This window comes from Ambystoma mexicanum, chromosome 7q, assembly GCF_040938575.1.
Source record: "Ambystoma mexicanum isolate Mex_15411 chromosome 7q, UKY_AmexF1_1, whole genome shotgun sequence".
Lineage (NCBI taxonomy): Eukaryota > Metazoa > Chordata > Amphibia > Caudata > Ambystomatidae > Ambystoma > Ambystoma mexicanum.
In genome coordinates, this window is record NC_090941.1 from 131,533,638 (window position 1) to 131,546,613 (window position 12,976).

The window sequence follows — 12,976 nt, forward strand, 5'->3', positions numbered from 1 at the left end:
CACTGTGCCAGCCACCCAAGGCCCTTCCCCGGGTTGAGCCATTTATTTATTTTTATTTGGAGAGACAACTGGGCGCCTCTCCCTGTTGCCTCCGCAAACCCCAATCTCCCAAATCCAAACAAAACCTCTCCCCCACACCCTCCCTCCACTCTTACCTGTTGCGGCAGCCATCTTTTTTTCATTTTTTTGCCCTTCGGGAGATTGACTGCGCAAGCAGCACAATTCTTCCAAGGGGAACACAAGAAAGCCGTTTGCACCCCGGATAACCCCCCGGGTGTGAATGGCTTTCACGCCCCAGTGAGGGGTCAGACATGGCTGATAACGGCCGGCAGCCCTGGATGAGGCCTTTGTTTCGCTCAGGCCTACCATGGCTCGGATTGTGGGGCCTTTACTTGCTATGTCCACCCACCACCAGGGCGTGAAAGCCATATGCTTGATTGCTACCAACCTAGAGTTCTATATAGTGCAATCGCTCGGATATAGAATGTTTATGTTTATGGGACCACAGGAAGCTATTTACACTTCAATGGCCGTCTCCACACGACAGGAGGTTTTCTGTCAAGTATTAACGGAACATATTTTTTTTAAAAAGCTAATTAATTTCTTAGTATTTTTTGATTCAAAGCCTACTTCCTTTAGTGAAAGGTTTTATGCAAAATATAGCTGCTAATTTGTCTGAAAGGAAGCGAGTGTGCCAGCGTTCCTCATTGAAAAAAAAAACGCCTTTCATTCTTGATTGCCTGGTTTTTTTGCAAACCGCTGCCTTCACTTCTATGCTTGAAGTTTTTTTTTAGGTATTACAAGGAAGAGCAGTTTAGCAGCAATTTGAAAAGGTTATGGAAAATTTGTATCGGGCTGCTCATTTTGAAGTCATTCATTTTCGACACTCTTGGCCGTTCTTCGCATCAGCAGAGTGCACAAAGCAGTAATGTGCCATTGTTCCAAGACGTGCTGTAACTTCCCCAGCAATTTCACTTAATGCCCTGTATGATTATATGACAATAAATGCGTGTCACCTAGAGGAACGCTTCTTTTGTTCTAGCTTTGAACTGTGTTGTTTTTTTCCCACGCTCAGTTTCCAAACGTCTCTATGAACAAAACATACTTTGAAAATTCCATGCCCAGACGGCGGCTCGTTCGGCGCAGGTGCACTGAGGGCTGGTGATCGCTCCACTGCGCGTGCTCTCGGGGAGGCCTGTTTAACCCAAAGCCGCCCTTCTAAAATGGACGCTCTGCGAGCCAGCTGCTCGAGACACCGAGCTGAAGCATTAAGAGAACTCCCACCCAGCGCGAAAATGCCTTTCATTTAAGCCGAGGGCCTTGTGGTTTGTGGTAACGCAGACTCCTTCTGTTTCAGCTTATCAATAATTCAGGGCCCATCCATTTATTTTACTGTCAAGTCTGAACAAGCTCTGATTCATTAAGGAGATAGGGGGCAACATAAACACTCACTTTTAAGGAGACCATACAAGATCAGGATCGGGTGATTCTTCCTAAAGACTATTTAAGACTATTTGTACCAGTTTAGCAAAAGCAGCACTGAATGCAATGTCCCCCATGAGGGAGGCATGTTCCTCTTTCTGCCTACATTTTCCTATGCTGGCATGTACACACGTTATCACCTGACCTCGACTACAAATCAAATTGGCTAAGAGACTACTGCTTTCTACATGATTTACCGTGAAAACACCAAATGTAGGGATATTTCTGTGCAAGGCTGCTGTAGCGTGTCCATCTGTGTACAATTAACAAGAATTAAATTACCCCAAGTCAAAAAGGAAGATCATCCTGGAATCATTCTGGAGTCATCCGATGACTCCATTCTAGAGTCATCCATGGATAGTTCAGGAAGATCATCCGAAGTATTCCAACAGGCCAAAATATGTAATGAGATGATGACTCTAGAGTTATCACAGAAACTACTACAGGATGAGTTTGGATTACTTCCAGTGATGATCTTGGATTACTCCAGGATGACTCCATGACAACTTCAGGATGAGTGGGGATTACTCCTGGATGACTTCGGATGACTCTAGGATGACTCCATGACAACTTCAGGATGAGTTGGGATTACTCCAGGATGACTTCGGATTACTCTAGGATGACTCCATGACAACTTCAGGATGAATTCATGACAACTTCAGGATGGGTGGGGATTACTTCAGGATGGTTGCATGAGAACTTTAGGATGGGTTTTGAATTGTGAATGATTCTTACAGACCACTCCATGATGAGTTTAAAAGATTTCAAGATGCTTCCAAAACATTTAGGAAAAGGGATTTGATTACCCAAGGATGTATTCCTTTTGAGTAAGTTTGGTGGCATTACTTTAGAATGACTCGTTAGACTTATGGATAGTTTACTGGAAATAAATCTAATGAATTTTGCAGCTGTCACTGTCCATCTTTGCTAGAGCACCCAAATGTTGTTAACCAAGTTCACTGATTTAGTGCACAAAACTACAACCGCCCCCTCCCATGTCACGAACCAACCTGTAAACTCCCTAATTTCAATTCTCACCTCTAGCCAACAGGGCCTCACACCCAAAATTACAAAGCACTGCATTGAAACACACACTTCCAGTGACCTAAACAGAATCTGTTAAAGGTCTACCTGCATGACAGACTGCCGCCAGTCACTTCACCCAATATCACTGAGAGCAGCCAACATTATTATGATAGTAAAATACTGCAGCTATACATTGTTGATATTTTATTATAGTATTGCTGTGGCTATAAGAGGTCTTCAATCAAACATAGGCTCAGAAAGTGTTCAAAAAATGTTTTATTTAACAAATGCAGTTTAACGGCATAGCTGTATTCTATAAGAATAAATCAGTTTGCAAAAATATAAACAAATAATCATCGATCCTGCATTTCGAAAGGCGGTGTCTTCTTTAGGCCTCTTCTGGCATTGCAGATTTTGGTGGCAAGCTTCCTTCTCATCACCTGGCCGTCCATAGTAGGCCAACTGTTAGCCTTGCAGACAGATCTCAAAAATTCTACAAAAAAAAGAAAGGATATATGAATATAAATGGACATCAGAATAGGCATTGTTAAATTACTTATTGTAGAATAAATACAGGATTAACAAATGTTAAAATGTCAACCTACAAATGTGTCACTACATTTAAATGCATTTGTACACAACGGTTGAAACAGGCTTAAAAGATAGATTTGAACTGAAAATGAATCATGGTTTTCTGTGGCTGCATTCAGAAGATTTATGGTCTTTAATGGTCAAAGGGGTTAATATGTCTTTGAGGAGATGTTGAGCCAGGCACTGAGTCGGTGGGGATGGGAGACAGGACAATCATGCAGAAACAAGATTGACAGATTAATTGTGTAGATACAACAGTTTGACTTTTAAATTAGAAACTATCACACAGTTAGAAATAGAAAGCATAAGTGGATGTGGGGAAATAGTCTTTTAAACCCTTTGCTAATTAACATAACCAGAAGGTCCGGAAACACATGACCCCAGATATACCAAAGCACACCTTGCTTACATGGGTGACCCAACGCCTCCTGCATCACTGATTTGTTACATACTCGAATGGACTAACAAATGTACAACACCCCAAAGATAATACCCACTCCCTGCCTTTAATTACCCCTATTCTGCTTGGAAACCAGGAATGGCCAATGTGCAATGAATGTGAGGGGCAGGTTTTAAAATGTATTAGAAACAAATGGCTTATTAGTCTAGAATAGATTTTGTTCATGCAGTAGCGAATTGATACACCAACAGCTCTCGCGTAATGGCCACCATCTATATATGGTGTCCATTCAATGCGGAAAAGGTACTCTCAAAATTAAGTAAGTTAACTACAGTTTTTAAATTGGGAACGGTTCTGTTATGAGGGAATATCACCTTCTGTTGTGTGGATGATCCAGTGTCCATTCCCAACGACTTCTCCACTGATTCTGGTAATTAATCGGTCCTGGTAAGCGCCGCCAGTGATGCCTGCAAATGATGTATTGCCAACTGATTGTGTCTTTGCGTGGCTTGTAACTGTTCTACAATTTAAAAAAAAAAAAAAAAAAAGTTAAAGGCACCTACTTACTGGCCATCAGACTAACTAACAGCGTAGACAAGAACAATAAGGCAAATTGCGCAGGATATCACACTGCGGTAACAGTGGGAGAAGACACAATTACAACTTGGTCCACTGCCCCTACCAGTGAGCAATGGTGTCAGGTGGAGATCCAGCCCAGGGAGTAACAGGGAAGGAGAACCTGAGAACCAGCCAGGACGTCGGATGGGCACCCTGACCCTGCCCAGTGAGTCAGTTGAGGGCTATCGGGTGTCACTGAAACTATTGAATAGAGTACAGCTAGGGGGGGATGTCATAAAAGGAGGGACACAAAGCATGCAGATGTTTGGTTATTTTCCCACTTATTGACTGGCCATGCTAATCCCCATAGCCATTTACACCCAGATCCTGCGCTTGCCCCAAAATACCTTCTCATGGGAACTCTGAGCTCATATTAATCAAGCCATCCCATCAAACGGTGCACTCAAAGTGCCTGCCAGTGTTTTTTTCAAAGCAGTCTTCTGAGCGTTAATAACTTAATTGGAGTAGTTCACCCACCTAAAATAATTCTTTCCCCAATGCAGCGGGCCCCCAGCAACTGCCCCCATGTTGCTAGTCAGCAGTCTTATAACACATACGTATATTCCTTTCTATATTACTTTCATTCTGCGGCTTTAAATGTGTGCTTTTCAGCGCTTGCCTTACAAGCTGCGTTTGCTGGTGCCCTTCTGTCCGCCACTTCCACTGGGCTATACAGAAGTGTTCTTATTACCTCGTTGCCCTTTAACACGGGTTTCTCCACATCAGCCACTTGATGACAAAGAAGTATTTGTAGCTTTTCGGTGGGGATTTAGTGTTTCAGCTCCATCTGGCCGGCCATCTATTGTATTGTATTGTATTGTTTATTTATATAGTGCCTATACACAGGAAAGTGTTTCAAAGCGTTCAAGGAGGGTGGGAACAAGGGGAAAAACAACAGTCGCTCAGAGCCCTCGAAATTCTGAGATGATAATAGTCTGCACATGCAGAGTAAGTGTGTAAAATACATGTAACGGTTGAGACACCGCAAATAGGGCGGGGGTGGTATACAGAGGGGCACAGAGAGCGGGGGTACAGCTCGGGTGGCAGGCAGGAGACGGGTGGCCACCGTCCAGCGAGTCAGGTGGCACGATGTGAGATGGGATGGCCGAGGTGTTAGCCATTTCTTCTACCCATTGCTGCAAATTGATTACCCTGAATGTTAGCGACTAGGCATTATTTACTGGAGAAATTAGTTAAGTGCATTTGGACTTGTAATTTGCACCAATAATATGCTAAATAAATGAAACCTAAACTCTGCAAAATGTTTAGCCAGATTAAAATGCTAAATAACTGCAACCAACATTGAAACTAGTTTGACATTATGTTTCCAACATTTAAATGCAGTAAAAATGTGTGCCTATGTTACTGGATTGTTTTTACAGAGATGCAAGTTGGAAAAAATCAAAAATAAATCTTCCAATGTATCCTTGCTTGTAAAGGAATCCAAAATAAATGCAGTAAAAATGTGTACTGTTGCTGAATTGGTTTTATTGAGAAACAAGTAGAAAAAAATCCTAAATAAATCCTCCACTTCAAGACTCAACAATCCTTGCTTGACAAAACATCCCAAATAATTCCTGTAAAAATGTGTGCCTGCCAATTAGTGTTAGTTGATTGTTTTTACTGAGAAGCAAGTCAGTAAAACAGCAACACACATAAACGGAGTCAGATCCCTGAGAGCACACAAGCCGACAACCACACGACCACCTGGGGGGTGGAGGGGTCATGCAAACAGCCATGTGACCAAAGGAAGTAGATGGGGAGCATACAGACACACACGAGACCAAGGGGGCAGGGGTGGTGAGCATACTGACACACAGGCGATCGGGGGGGGGTTGGGGAGCATACCGACACACAGGCGACCAAGGGGGGGGCATACGGACACACAGGCGACCAAGTGGAGCATACTGACACACAAGCGACCGGGGGGGGAGCATACGGACACACAGGCGACCAAGGGGCGGGTTTTTCTTTTAGCATAAAGACACACAGGCGACCAGCGTACCGTGATAGACAGTTCCTTAGGAGTGGGCATACCTCCAGCAGCACCATGCCCAGCACTCCGGTGCAGGCACTGGAAACAGCCATCTTAGAATGGCAAAAATCCATGGACGTAAGGCAGGTGAAATGCAATGCGGCAACAAACAGAGCATTATCAAAGCTCAACAGTGTTTAAACATTCTCGCTGATAAGATGTCTACGCAGGCATAATTATTGCAATGTTCAACAAAGTCGATGCGCTGACGCGCACCTCTCGTGGGAGCCCAGTGGTGAGGGGCTTACCTTTGCACCGAAGTCTGTCACGTGCATGCAGGCATAATAGTATAGAGCCGGGGAAGAAGAAAGATACAGCCTCATGTGAATGAAGAAAGAAAGAAGAACCCAGCTGCACGCCACTGTCAAACAATGACTAAAAGTAGGTGACCTTGTTATCACAAAATACATTTTGTTGTGTGTCTTGAAAGCACATTTGCAAACCACATGGAAATTAGGCTCATATTACTTTTCCTTCTGGTACTTGTAGTTTTCCAGTGCAAATGGGGAGGAGGATGGGGTGGGGCAACTCAAATTGCACTTTTTCTTTTTTGTGTTACACATATTTCTATAAGGATATGTTGGTCAACATGGTTTATCATGTGATTTGCACCTGTACCTCTTTTACTGCAATGGGCCTCTCAACTCCTGGAACTTGTTAACTTCTGCCAAATATGTTTTATGAAAGGAAAATGAACTGTAACTGTGTTACGAGATTTGTATAGTCTTATTTTTTTATATCAAAACATCCTTTCAAATTTAATGCATACCAATTTCGTCTGAACAGAGTGCAGTCTGACTACATCCTATTTGATTATTATTGAATTTATTAAACGCTGACCGAGCTTTGAGAAACAGCAAAGCACTTTACAGAGGTATACAACAATACAGATACATAACAGAGCACTTTTTAGAGGTAACAACAGAATAGATATACAGCCGGGGGTGGTATACAGAGGGGCACAGAGGAGGGATACAGCTGTACCGGGTGGCAGTCAGGAGAGAGGCGGCCACCGTCCAGCGAGTCAGGTGGCACAATGGGAGATGGGATGGCTGGGGTGGTAGCCATTTCTTCTACCCATTGCTGCACATTGATATACCCTGAACGCTAGCGACTAGGCATTATTTACTGGAGAAATTAGTTAAGTGCAGTTGGACTTGTAATTTGCACCGATAAAATGCTAAATAAATTAAACCTAAACTCTGCAAAATGTTTAACCAGATTAAAATGCTAAATAACTGCAACCAATGTTACAGAGAGTCTGTAGACCCAGCACAGGTTACATTTCACGGTACAGTACATGGTATGAGAACAACAGAGGGCACGAAGCACAAAACAGGTTGGAAGGTGAGGCTGTTATGAACAGCCCAGTTAAATGAAATCCTCTTCATTAACCAGCTGCACGCCTCTGTCAAACAATGACTAAAAGTAGGTGACCTTATTATCACAAAGTTTATGTTTGTCAGCTTGGTTTATCATGTGATTTGAATACGTTTTAAGCCATCTCCATCAAAACCCAAACATGTCCTCAAACTATAGCTGGGAAGATATGTGGTTAAGTACTTCAATTGCAAGACTGGACTCCAGTGATTTCACCACTTCCCTAAAGGGTCTTATCATGGGAAAATCATTTTGATCTTGCTGTCCCTAGTCTGACAACATTGGAGGTCCCTGGGAGTGATTTGTTTTGCAGGGAAGGCAATTCTAAAAAGGCCTCAGTCATGATATTGCTCCAAATGTTTCCTTGTCTCCCAGAGGGTCCGGATATCTCCCTTTCCAGTGAAGGAACCACACAAGGGGACATTCTGGGTTCATGTGTGTGGTTTTTCAGTCCAGATGGTGGACAATTTGCTATAAGGTAAGGGCAATGCTGCATATGCCAGTTGTAATACAATGGGAGGAAAGTATTCTTAAATAAATGCGTTATTCTGGCATGGTGAAGTTTGAGTTTGTTCCACAACGAACATAGAATAGCTTGGTGCCTGCTTTTGACTGGGATGGCAAAGGATTCTCACCCAGGGTGGCATGCTATGTTTAGGCCTGTGGCTTCCATTTTCCCCCAACATGGTCTCCAGCTTTACCCCTGCCACGTTGGGGATTTTGAGGGTGCCGGGTGCCTGCTTTTGACTGTGATGGCAAAGGATTCTCACCCTGGGGGTGCATGCTATGTTAAGGCATGTGGCTTCCATTTTGGCCGACCAAAATCTCAAGCTTTACCCTTACCACATTGGGGATTTTGAGGGTGCTAGGTGCCAGCTTTTGACTGGGATGGCAAAGGATTCTCACACAGGGGGTGCCTGCTATGTTTAGGCCTGTGGCTTCCATTTTTACCCAACATGGTCTCCAGCTTTACCCCTGCCACGTTGGGGAATTCGAGGGTGCTGGGTGCTCGCTTTTGACTGATGGAAAAGGATTCTCACCCAGGAGGTGCATGCTGTGTTAAGGACTGTGGCTTCCATTTTTGCTGAACAAAGTCTCAAGCTTTACCCTTGCCACATTAGGGATTTTGAGGGTGCTGGGTGCCAGCTTTTGACTGGGATGGCAAAGGATTCTCACACAGGGGGTGCATGCTATGTTTAGGCCTGTGGCTTCCATTTTTGCCAGCATAGTCAAAAAGGTGTGCTTAGCAAAGCATTCGAAAATCATTCAGCACAAGTGCAACTAAGCAAAAGCTGAATGACAATCAGTATTAGTCTGCAAATCTTCCTACAAACTCTGTGATGCTCTGAAGTAATCAGTAAGCTATCCCCAAATCATCAAGAACAAACATGTTTCATGGCAATGCTCTTGAAGTAATCAGTAGGTCATCCCAGAATCATCCCCATATCATCAGGGACAAACATGCTTTTGCTCTTCAAGTAATCAGCAGGTCATCCCAGAATCATCTGGGACAAACCTGTTGATGCTTCTGAAGTAATCGGCAGGTCATCCCAGAATCATCCCCAAATCATCATGGTGATGCTCTTGAAGTAATCGGCAAGTCATCCTAAAGTCATCAGGAACAAAGAGTTTCCTAAAATAGGGATGATGCTGGCATCATCAGCAAGTCATCCTAAGCTCATCCCCAAATCATCACCCACCATTCTGAGACATTTGCTGATGACTTTAACAGCCTGATGACTCCTGATGATGTGGGAATGACTTCTAATGTAGTTCAATGATCATCGGATGACTCCAGGATGATCTCTAAAGTCATCCTTTTAGACCAGGGACGTCTCGTACACCCGTTTAGATTTACCTTTCACAGGCTCTGGATTAGTGCGTGACTGTGTGGAAGGTCTGGGGCTCCACTTTGGGATCCGGGACTATGAGAGTGCAGCTCTGCTCTAGGTTCCAAGCTCCTCTGGGTTTCTGAAGCTATGTGGACATGGCTGCACTCTGGGTTGCAGGTTTGTGTGGCCATGCTGGGGTTCCATCCTGTGCATGACTGTCTCTGTGATCAGATGTGTGCAATCCTGGCTGCACAGCTGTGGTTCTGCATGTGTGTGCGTATGTGTGTGTGTGTGTGTGTGTGTGTGTATGTCCTTGTGTTTATATGCAGACTGTCCCCAATCACATATATCCTTAACTTTTTCTTTATATATTACCTTTTCTTTATATATTTGTGTACATTTTGAAATACTTGGTGTGATATATTGTCATCTGGAAAGGGTGTGAAAGCCCTGGCTTTTTGGTTTCTATTATTTATTATAATGTTGTAGGAAGTTCCATCTTTGAAAGGGTAATTTGGTCATCAGATTCCACTTTCATACGCTCCATGCCCAAAGCACAGTGTGCACCTGTGCCCTACTGCATCAGTATCCTGATCTACAGTGCCTGCTCAACCACTGCTGCAGAGTAGGTTCAAAGGTCACAGGTGCCCATTTGACAGTTGCAGTTACAGCCAAATCTTGGCAGCACAGGGGCTGCATTTAACCCTGTACCAAAACTATGCTGAATATAAGTAGCTCATTCTAGTGGCAGGGTAAACTCAAAATGTAAGCTATGCCTGAGTTAAGGCATGGTGCCCGGAAATGCTCATAATCATTGCAGCCACATCCAATTTGATGTGACACATGTTTCAGCTCCTGCGGGACAGCTCGGCTGTGGAACTGTAATGTGGACTCTGGCAGATAGACTGATGAGACAGGACGGGAACCTGAATGGCCATGTCTCTTTTTTTATCTCTTTGTGAGGGTAGGTAAACCCTTCCCCTACCGACAGCCACACCACAGTCAGCTGCCTGGGCCCAGGCATGAAAGAAGCACACCCATTCAAAAGGAGCAGCCTCACACCAGGGTGGCGCAAATCTAAAGGCCTTTGATCCTATTGAGAAAGGAAGGGGTTGGTTAGTAAAGACAGAGAGAGTAGAGGGGCTACATCTTTTATACATTGTGAACAAAATCCTCTTTCTGCCTGCTATGTATTGTGTATGCAGATACATGTTTTACCGACTGAGCCCCACTTAAAAACAAACAGATAGAGAGATTGCTTCCTTGACCATGATTTAGAATTAAAACATCAAATCTTTGCAACTCTGTGTTTACGTACATGTACTAATAAGAAGTAGAGCTCTATGGCTTATTGTACAACATCCCGACTTACCTTCTATAGGCAATACGTCTTTGTGAGACTGTGCGGATGCATTGAGGTGGTTTTACTCTGGGTTCTGGAGCTATGTGAGTGTGCCATTGCTCTGGGTTCCAATGCTATCCTGGTACCAGGGCTAAGTGGGTATTGCTTGCCTGTGAGTTCCAGGACAGTGTTTGCGTGCTAGGGCTCCACTCTGTGGTTGGATGTATCTATGTGATTGTCTTTGTAGGTTTCTGTGAAGCAGCAGAGCTTTACATTGTTGGAGCTGTTGTGGATTCAATTATAGATATAATGTGCCTCCCCTAATTTCTTGCCCCCTGTTATGTGAACCAATCCCACAATTCTGTGACAAGAAACAGGCTTGATTAGGAGTCAAAACTTAATTGTATTCAAATATAATCACTTGAAAAGTGGTCCCCTACTTTATGCTGGGATAGTAACCACAATAAAATATCAATACATATAAAATTGGCTTACAGAAACAATAATTGGCCTGCCTGCGTGATTCTCACTAATAAACCATGTAAACAGGCAGTCACTTCATATATCAAATAATTATATTTCTAAACATTCTAATCTTAAATAAAAAAATTCCACCTCTAAGCATAACACTTCATTCTATGATAGCATTGTCGTTTATCAGCCTGAGTACTCTTGAGTTCACCACAAATGAATTCACTTTTTATTAAAAGACACTTTTAAAATAGTTTATTTTCTCCAATATAAATAAAAAATATTGGTGTCAGAGAAAAGTTACATGGAATACCAACATCATGATATATGAAACACATTTAGTATTGATTCTCCTTTAGTAATGCAATCCCAGGTAAACATGGTACTGTGGTTTCTAGCATATGCGTGGAAGATGAATGTGAGCTGTGGTGAATTGCATCAGATTCTGGGAATGTGTTTAAAGACACTGTGATATCAATGTATAACACACGGTTTAATGGTTCATCCACTCAACATTGCAATGCAGTTTTATGGTTTTCTAATAAAGGAATAAATACCTGTCCCATGTTATTCCACAGATTAGGCACCACTGGTTCAGGGGTCTCCCCCTACTGTAAGATGTTCTGGGTGAGGAGCTACTGTAATTTACTGTGGTATCATTTTCTATAGCTATAGAAATGACATAGCTAAACTCCCTCTCACCCCCATTCAGTCCTTTTATATATTTATGGATTACACAGGTTACACATTATCAATCAACCCTGGAGTTGTGAAATGTACACACTTCCACACATCTGGTGTCAGACTACACAGTGAAAGAGTTTCATTTAATTGGCTTTGGATTTACAAGGAAGTGTCTCTATCTGTGAAGAAAGTTATGTATTTCCATGTATAACAAATCTGGCTTGATTTCGAATAAAGCGAGAAAGCAAGTGCAGTTCCCAATGTATTTGCTCAAGCATTCTATATGGAATGAGAAGCCTTAGTGGAAATCTTCCCTGGTTCAGCCACGCATGTGAATTAGCACAAACATGGTTTTAGAGGGCCTATGTAAAATTACACTGGGGAATTTTAATAATCACCTTTTCATAGCTCTTTGAGGCACAGAGCACATTCAAGTATTTCTGGGTTATTCCCAGTCAGCTGGACCCTCTTGGTCTGTGTCTGGTGTCTACTTCTAGGAAAAAAGGGCTGCCTCAAGTAAGTCTGTTTATGGATAAGGCCCTTTTATTTCAAGATATTATCCATTTGAAACAGGGGCTCCCTGTCTCACAGCTTTCATAATCCCAGCTCTTCCTCATTCCCTGTGTATTTCTACTTTCATAATGGGAAATATCCCTACAATATATCATCATGACCTTTGCCTTTTTGATTGGTCAATTCTTTCCAGTGGCTTGCTCAACAAGCAGATCTTGCCAGAAAATGCATTCCTTAATTGTCATAGTTTGATCATATTTCTGAACAATGTTGAGCTCCAACTCATATGTTTTCCATATTTCATCATAGAAACATGACACATTGTATGGATTGCTGGATGCCCATGGTTACCACAAAAACATGCATATGAGGCATGAATTCATGAAATGGAATATTACTTTTCTGTTAATATTTATAATGTTATTCATTTCTAATAATCCTGCAACTGTTGTGTTCTGGTTAATTTAAGAGGATAATATTGCGGTCCTATCAAACCTTTTATTTTGATTCCAGCTGATATGGTTGTGAAGTTGTGCTGAAAATCCTTTTTGAAATGCATTGCTGGTGCTAATTCAAACTGAGTTTCATTTCCTTGAATTCAG

The 12,976-nt window shown here is 42.6% G+C and overlaps 1 protein-coding gene and 1 long non-coding RNA gene across 3 annotated transcripts in view; one reads left to right on the plus strand and one right to left on the minus strand.

Moving 5' to 3' along the window:
• The window catches only part of GPC6 (glypican 6), a 3,633,782-nt gene that overhangs the window by 1,987,590 nt on the left and 1,633,216 nt on the right, over positions 1 to 12,976 (plus strand). The window lies entirely within an intron of this gene.
• Positions 2,767 to 4,554, minus strand: LOC138528652 (uncharacterized). The gene is made up of 2 exons (XR_011284194.1): positions 3,874 to 4,554; positions 2,767 to 3,001 (listed from the first exon to the last, which is right to left on the minus strand). It is a non-coding gene; the product is annotated as an uncharacterized lncRNA (long non-coding RNA).